The sequence below is a fragment of the Triticum dicoccoides genome, chromosome 7B (assembly GCF_002162155.2).
Source record: "Triticum dicoccoides isolate Atlit2015 ecotype Zavitan chromosome 7B, WEW_v2.0, whole genome shotgun sequence".
NCBI classification, from domain to species: Eukaryota; Viridiplantae; Streptophyta; class Magnoliopsida; order Poales; family Poaceae; genus Triticum; species Triticum dicoccoides.
The window spans coordinates 695,757,863-695,765,549 of NC_041393.1; the positions used below are offsets into that span (position 1 = coordinate 695,757,863).

Here is a 7,687-nt window from a genome sequence, read left to right on the forward strand (position 1 = left end):
CCGCAACTACGGCTACTACCATGAGGAGGGTGGCCCAACTCACTTCTGCAAGGTCATCCTTGCACCGAAGCTTTAGTGCATTCCCATGCCCCTTGACTTCACCAAGCACTTCGTCGCAGTGCCGACGGAGTTCAAGCTGAGGAACAACGACGGCTGCTCCTGGAGGGTGACGGTGAAGCTGATGAACGGCAGGATGACCCTGGATCAGTGTTGGGCCACCTACGCCGCCGTTCATCAGATCAAGATCGGCTACATGGTGACGTTCAAGCTCCTGACTTCCGACACCCTCAAGGTCATCATCTTCGACGACGAGGGCATTGAGGTGGTCAACAAGTGCGGGAAGCATGACGAAGCCTTCGCCGCCAAGGACTAGGGCCGGGGCACCTCCTTCCTAAGTACTATCAAGTCTACTTTATGGTTTATGCGTTGAACTGTCTGAACTATCGTTATCATGTGTCGTACTATGTTATGGGCGTTGAACTGTTTATGCTCTGCTCTGCTTATAATGTGTGGTACATGGTTGTGTTGAAGTGTGCTGGTAACCTCACCAACTAGCCAAAGAGGTTACCACACACCAGGCGTTGCATACAACCAAACACCATGCCTTGGGTTTGTCAACTAACATGCAGGCAACCAAACACCAGGCAGTGTGGTTCTGCCCCATGCAGGCAAGAGGGCATGCAGACAACCAAACAACTTGCAGATGGTGCATTTGAGGCTGCATTTGCATAGCCAGGCTGAGTTGAGAAGGCTATGCAATGCAGTTACTGTAGACTACGGCAACCAAACACGCCCATAACAGCTCTTTAAAAACTGAATTCTCAAAAAAAACTTGTTTTAGCTACAAGGCGACCGACTAATTGATTAATGATACTACTCACTTGTATATATTTTTTATGGAAAATATTGGTAAATGCAAAAGGCTGTGGGAGGCAGGCCCCTCGAGATAATCATTTTCCTTTTGTGCTTAATTAAGTATGTGTGTGCAAAGCAACTGCAACTGACTGGTAGTATTAGTATATATAGCACTCCTTGTTTATGCCGGGGAATCATCCAATCGCCAGCCTCCTTGTATTCATGCGTTGGTGCAACTTCTTTCTTAGCTTCGTACGTTCAGCCAGCTCAGTATGAAGATCACAGTGCGGTCATCCAAGTCCATCAAGCCTGACTATGGCAGCGGCCACCTGATGGCTCCGGCCACGGCCAACGTCGTCCCGCTCACAGTGTTCGACAAAGCCAACTTCGACATGCACGTCTCTGTCATCTACGCCTTCCACCCACCAGCCCCGTCCCATGACGTCCTCGAGGCCGGGCTCGCCAAGGCCCTCGCCGACTACCGCGAGTGGGCCGGCCGTCTCACCCTGGACGCCAACGGCAAGCGCTGCGCCATCCTACTCAACGACGCCGGTGCGCGATTCGTCGAAGCGACGGCCGGCGTGGCGCTCGACAGCGTCATGCCTCTGCAGCCCACTCCCGAGGTGCTGAGCCTGCACCCGACCGGCGGTGGCGACGAGCTGCTGTTGATCCAGGCCACGAGGTTCGCATGCGGGTTCCTCGTCGTTGGCCTGACTGGGCACCACATGGTCACCGACGGTGGCGGCTGGTGCAACCTCATCATCGCGTGGGGTCAGCCACGCGAGGCGCCTCCATTGACCCTGTCCCAGTGCACGATCGGCCGTCCTTCTTCCTGCCGCGCAACCCGCTTAAGATAGAGTACGAGCACCACAGCATCGAGTTCAAGCCATACGACGACCGCAATAGTACGGCCGGCGGCGGCGACGACGAGGTGGTGGTAGAGAGGGTCCACTTCAGTATGGACCACATCGCAAAACTGAAGTCGCAGGCGTCAGCTGTGGCCGGCACGGGCCGGCCGTACAGCACCGTGCAGTGCGTGGTGGCGCACCTGTGGCGGTGCATGACGCTGGCGCGCGGCCTCGATGGGCGTGACGTCACCGGTCTGTTCATCGCAGTGGACGGGCGAGCGCGGATGAGCCAGCGGGTGCCGGACGGGTACACCGGCAACGTGGTGCTCTGGGCGCGGCCTACAGCCACCGCGCGGGAGGTCGTGAACAGGCCGCTGCACCACCTGGCGGAGCTCATCAGCGGGGCGGTTGCCAGAATTGACGACGCCTACTTCAAGTCTTTCATCGACTTCGCCTGCTCCGGGGCCGTGGAGGAGGAGGGGCTGGTGCCGACTGCTGACCCGGCGGTGACGGTGCTTAGCCCCAACGTCGAGGTGGACAGCTGGCTGCGGATCCCGTTCTATGATCTGGATCTGGGCAGCGGCCGGCCCTTCTTCTTCATGCCCAGCTACCTGCCAGTGGAGGGAGGGGTCATCCTCGTGCCTTCCTTCTATGGCGATGGGAGCGTGGATGCCTACGTGCCCCTTTTCAGCCGCCACATGGACGCCTTCAAGAACTGCTGCACATCCGGCCTCCCCAAACTCTGATTTTTATCCCGGGATTGTAACTCTCAGTCAGTCAATGCGGTAGCCGTCTGATCTGGTGCGCTATGATTCGTACCATCTTCTGGCGTTGTATTGCTTTGGTGGTCTTCTGAATGGCCTTCTATTTGTGCCTTTGTATGCACAAGGAGATGCATTGTGTGCGTGAGTGTTTTGAAATTTGTATTTCGCTTTAGCTACAGGTCAGTCGCCTGAAAAATTAAGTTAGGGTCACTATCTTTTTCCACTGTTGTCTTGCCAATACTTCCAGTTATTTTTTAGTTCCGCCAATACTTGTAGCTTTTTTTTAGCGAAACACCCGAGCCTATTTATTCGTCAAATGGAAAATTTTACATAGCCCCGGGGCTCGAAAAGCCAGACATGGCGGCCTTACGGAAGATGTAAAGAGTTCTTAGCAATGTTATGAGCATCAACATTGTCTTCTCTCCTCTCAAATTTAAACTTAAAATCTCCTAATTCAGCACTCAAACTCGCAACCTCCTTAATGATCATGGAATTCCCGCATCTGCTCCCTTTCTCCATAGCACGTACAACATCCATCCAATCTGATGCCACATCTGCACGCTGAACATTAATTTCCCACGCTAAGAACAATGCCTCCCTACAAGTTATAGCTTCAGCAGCACATGGTGGGTCTATCACACCATTGATCACCTGGACCGAAGCACCCAAAAATACTCCACCTTCAGTTCTGAATATCGCTGCTGCAGCACACCTATTATTCTGAAATGAAATTGCACCATCAACATTTTCTTTGGCTGCTCCTTCAGTTGGTGGAAACCACCTCGACGGCATCACAGGATGACCAACTCCAGCAGCTCGTGGATGCTCCATGTCCCCCATCTCCCTTAGGAAATTTTCAATAAACTTGGCAGTAGCAAACGGAATTTGGTATTTATTCTCATACAGAACATTCCTTTTAGCCTTCCATATTGCCCACATTGTGACAATCACCTTCACATAGTTTATTTCATTAAGCGACTCTTCCAGTGCAAATAACCAATTTTTGGCATTAGACTCACCACACAGCTTGATCTGATCATGGAACTCTTCATCCACAAGTATCCAAACACTCCATGCCATCCTACATTCAAGCAGCAAATGTCTCCAAGAATCTTATCTAACTTCACAGATAGCACAAGTACTCTCAGTTGCCATATTTCTGTGATGTGTCACGTCTGCCGTGGGCAAGCTTTGTCGTACCAGCCGCCATGCAAAGATCTTTACCTTCGACGGTAATACTATACTTTCACATTTGAGTCCACGCATTTTCTTCAACGCTCGGGTTGGAGTGCCCCGAACGCCCATCTAGCCATGCCTCTCGTCGGTTACGTGTATTGATCAACGTACCGTACGCCGAACGCACCGTGAACTCTCCAGACTTCTCCCAAAACCAGGCCCACTCATCATCAAATTTCTTGGTGGCCAAAGGTATTCTGCGTATAACTTCAGCATCCATGGGTATGAAATGCTCTACTAGCACGTGCCCATTCCATGTCATCTCAACTTGGTTAATCAGTTCTGAGACCATCTCGGGTTTATTTACTCCCCGTGTTACAATGGGTCTCATCATTGTCTCCCTTGGAAGCCAATTATCATTCCAAATATGTGTATCATTGCCATCCCGACTCTTTTAATTAGGCCCCTCCCAATGCTCCACCATGTACAGGGGTGCTAAGGTTGCCAACTAAGCAAAACATTTGATGCGGCATGTTAATTAAGAAAAGAGAGAGTAGTATGGTGACCAAGAAGAACGGCGCTAAGCGCGTGTACCTAGGTGGAAACATAAATCTGAGTCTATACCTAATTAAATGAAGGGAGCTTGCCAACCAAAAGCTAAGCACCAATGCATTGGGGAGTCTAGTTGCTAAGCCTTTTAATGCACTTAGCACCTCATTTAAGCACCCATGCATTGGAAAAGGTCTTAGACTAGCCATAGTGGGAGTAACTTCAGAGCATCTCCAACGGCCGCACAAAAAATTGGCGTCCAATAAAAGTTATAGCGTGTCACTGTACCACTTTTAACGCGCCGAGACCAACATTGCTTTAGTAAAAACCCAAAAACGCGCGCCCAAAAAGAAGACAGTTTAAATTGTGAAGCGTGCCCAATTCGGAGCCCAAAATATGCTGCGCGCCCAAAAACTTTTAGCGCTACAGCTTCTGCTGGAGCTGTTTGGCGTCAAAAAACAATTTTTTTAGTGCGCGGAGCTCTTTTTGGACGCCTGTTGGAGATGCTCTCAGCAGTAACATCGAGTCCAACTCAGCAAATTTACTTATGTGGCAGTGAGCTAATGAGGAGAGAGGTAGTTATAGTAACTTAGCTAGTTACTGTAACATCACATGTCCCAATGCAATATGAGTCTATAACCTAATAAATAAAGCTTTGCATATTACCACACTCATGTTATTACCCACTATAAAGGTAGTAATATAGTCTAATGATATGTGTATGTTACTAGTGTATGTTACTCATCATTGTGGCTAGTCTTCGTCCCTGCTTACGCACCTCAGGACCTTTCAAGATCGACCTCCAATTATGTGATGGACGGGATCCCAACTGTGCATGAAGGGAATCACCCTCTGGATAATACAATGCTTCTAATACTTGTATCTTGGAAGAGTCCATGTACAAAGAGCATCGGCAAATACTTTTGGGCTGCTGCAGCCCACGTACAAGGCTTGATCAACCGAGGCAGATGCGTAACGTGTATATGCGTGTGTGATCTTTTTCCACGCACGAGCGGATATATGTTTTTTTTGTGTACACGAGTGTGTGTGACTGTGTTTATGAAATACTACCTATGTATTAAAATATAAGGTGTTTTTGCAGTTTAAATTTAAGTACAAAAACATCATATATTTTGATATGGAGGGAGTAGATAGGAGGGATACGGCACATCGCCTGTATGGAATCCAATTCCAAAACGAGACCAACCCAAGCTAGACTAGCCTGTTGGCATTTTTTTATAGAAGAAAATTCCGTGAGCACCAAATGCTTAAGCCGACACTTGAATTCTGGTGGGCTGGTTGCGAACTCCCGCGCCTTGCCAACTAAGCTCAGTTCTCAATTCCTTTTTTACGAGTTGAGACTTGAGAGCAGATTCGTTTCACATTTAAGGAAAATACATCCTACCACCCAGAGGTAGTTACGCCACATGTCCTATATACTATCATGTGGTAGTATATATATATATATAGTACTTTATCATTGTAAATATGCTCATATATCATATCTAAGATATTTCAAAGCAAACTATACGAAAAAATTGCAAGCGAGTCCATAGTGTTTTATATATTTTAAAAATACATTCATATTTGTATGTATAAAATAATATATAAAAAATAGTACATACTACCTGAAAATTAGTATATATATACTACCAAAATATTCTTATATACTACATATTACATATACATATTCTCGGATTTGACAGATACTACATACAACATACAAAACTCACGTGTGGGTAACTACAATGGGGGGTTGGAAACATTTGTCCTTTAACTATATATGTAAGTTGTCGGATTTTTAAATTTGGTTAAGTCGAGTTTCTGACCGTTGGATTTTTTTTTGTTGTGATTTTTTCCACTTTAGCTATATATAAGTTGCCTAAAATTTGAATTTGGTTTAGTCGATTATTTTTAACCATTGATTATTGCTCCAAGATTCGTGCCCCTATTTTTTCTGTTATGTGGTGTGTCTTGTTTTGGGCTGGAATTCCTTAACAGTCTTGCCCATAACCGGTGTGACCCATCAAGTTCTATGTAGCCCGCCCGACAACCCAACCCTCCCCTCTGCCCCATTTGTTATTTTTCTTTTGTTTTTCTGTTTTAAGTGTTTTGTTTTTCTTTATTCCTCGGATTTTATTTTTTGTGTGGATATTTGAGAAAATTCCAATATATGTTCTTTTTTAAGTGCAAAGTTTGTGTATATTGTGTTCAATTTTTCTCATTGTTAGTTTTGGATTTCCTTAACTTTCATTCTTCTCAAAAGAAAGCGTTAATTCTTTCTTCCTTAAACAGCATAAATTATTTTGATTTGATACCCATGCAACTAATTCATTTATAAAGAAATGCTTTTGTTGAAAATTTTACTAATATATTTTTACCTTTTAATATTATTATAAAGTGATATTTCTGTATAAGTTATATGCAAATTTGTCATTTCTTGTTTAAAAAAATATTTTTCTTAAAGGGTAATGCCAATACTACTAATTCCTTTTCCTTAGAAAACTTCTTTATTTTGATTTTATTTTAGTTTTATTTTTTTATTTTTTATGGGTAATACCAAATTCATTCCTTATTAGGAAACATCCTTTTTGTGTGAAAACCCATTATTATGTGCTTATACTTGCATATTGTAAAAGATCACAAATTTCTGTCTGAATTGTGTGCAAATTTTGTCTTATTTTTTAACATTATTCAGAAGCGCTATTTCTATGTAAATTGTATGCAAATTTCTCATTGTTTGTTTTATATTTTGTATTTCATTTTCCTTTTTCTTCAAGGGTAATACCAGTATGTGACGCCCCCGATTCAATCGTACACTAATCATGCACGCAAATGTGTACGATCAAGATCAGGGACTCACGGGAAGATATCACAACACAACTCTACAAATAAAATAAGTCATACAAGCATCATAATACAAGCCAGGGGCCTCGAGGGCTCGAATACAAGTGCTCGATCATAGACGAGTCAGCGGAAGCAACAATATCTGAGTACAGACATAAGTTAAACAAGTTTGCCTTAAGAAGGCTAGCACAAACTGGGATACAGATCGAAAGAGGCGCAGGCCTCCTGCCTGGGATCCTCCTAAACTACTCCAGGTCGTCATCAGCGGGCAGCACGTAGTAGTAGGCACCTCCAGTGAAGTAGGGGTCGTCGTCGACGGTGGCGTCTGGCTCCTGGACTCCAACATCTGGTTGCGACAACCAGAAAGAAGGGAAAGGGGAAAAAGGGGGGAGAAAGCAACCGTGAGTACTCATCCAAAGTACTCGCAAGCAAGGAGCTACACTACATATGCATGGGTATATGTGTAAGGAGGCCATATCAGTGGACTGAACTGCAGAATGCCAGAATAAGAGGGGGATAGCTAATCCTGTCGAAGACTACGCTTCTCGCAGCCACCGTCTTGCATCAAGTAAAAGAGAGTAGATTGAAGTCCTCCAAGTAGCATCTCCAAATAGCATCTCATAGCATAATCCTACCCGGCGATCCCCT

At 45.5% G+C, this 7,687-nt stretch overlaps 1 pseudogene; it reads left to right on the forward strand.

The window, feature by feature from the left end:
* Positions 1-1,067: 1,067 nt before the first annotated feature.
* LOC119340454 lies at positions 1,068-2,690 on the forward strand (annotated as a pseudogene).
* The last annotated feature ends 4,997 nt before the right edge of the window (positions 2,691-7,687 follow it).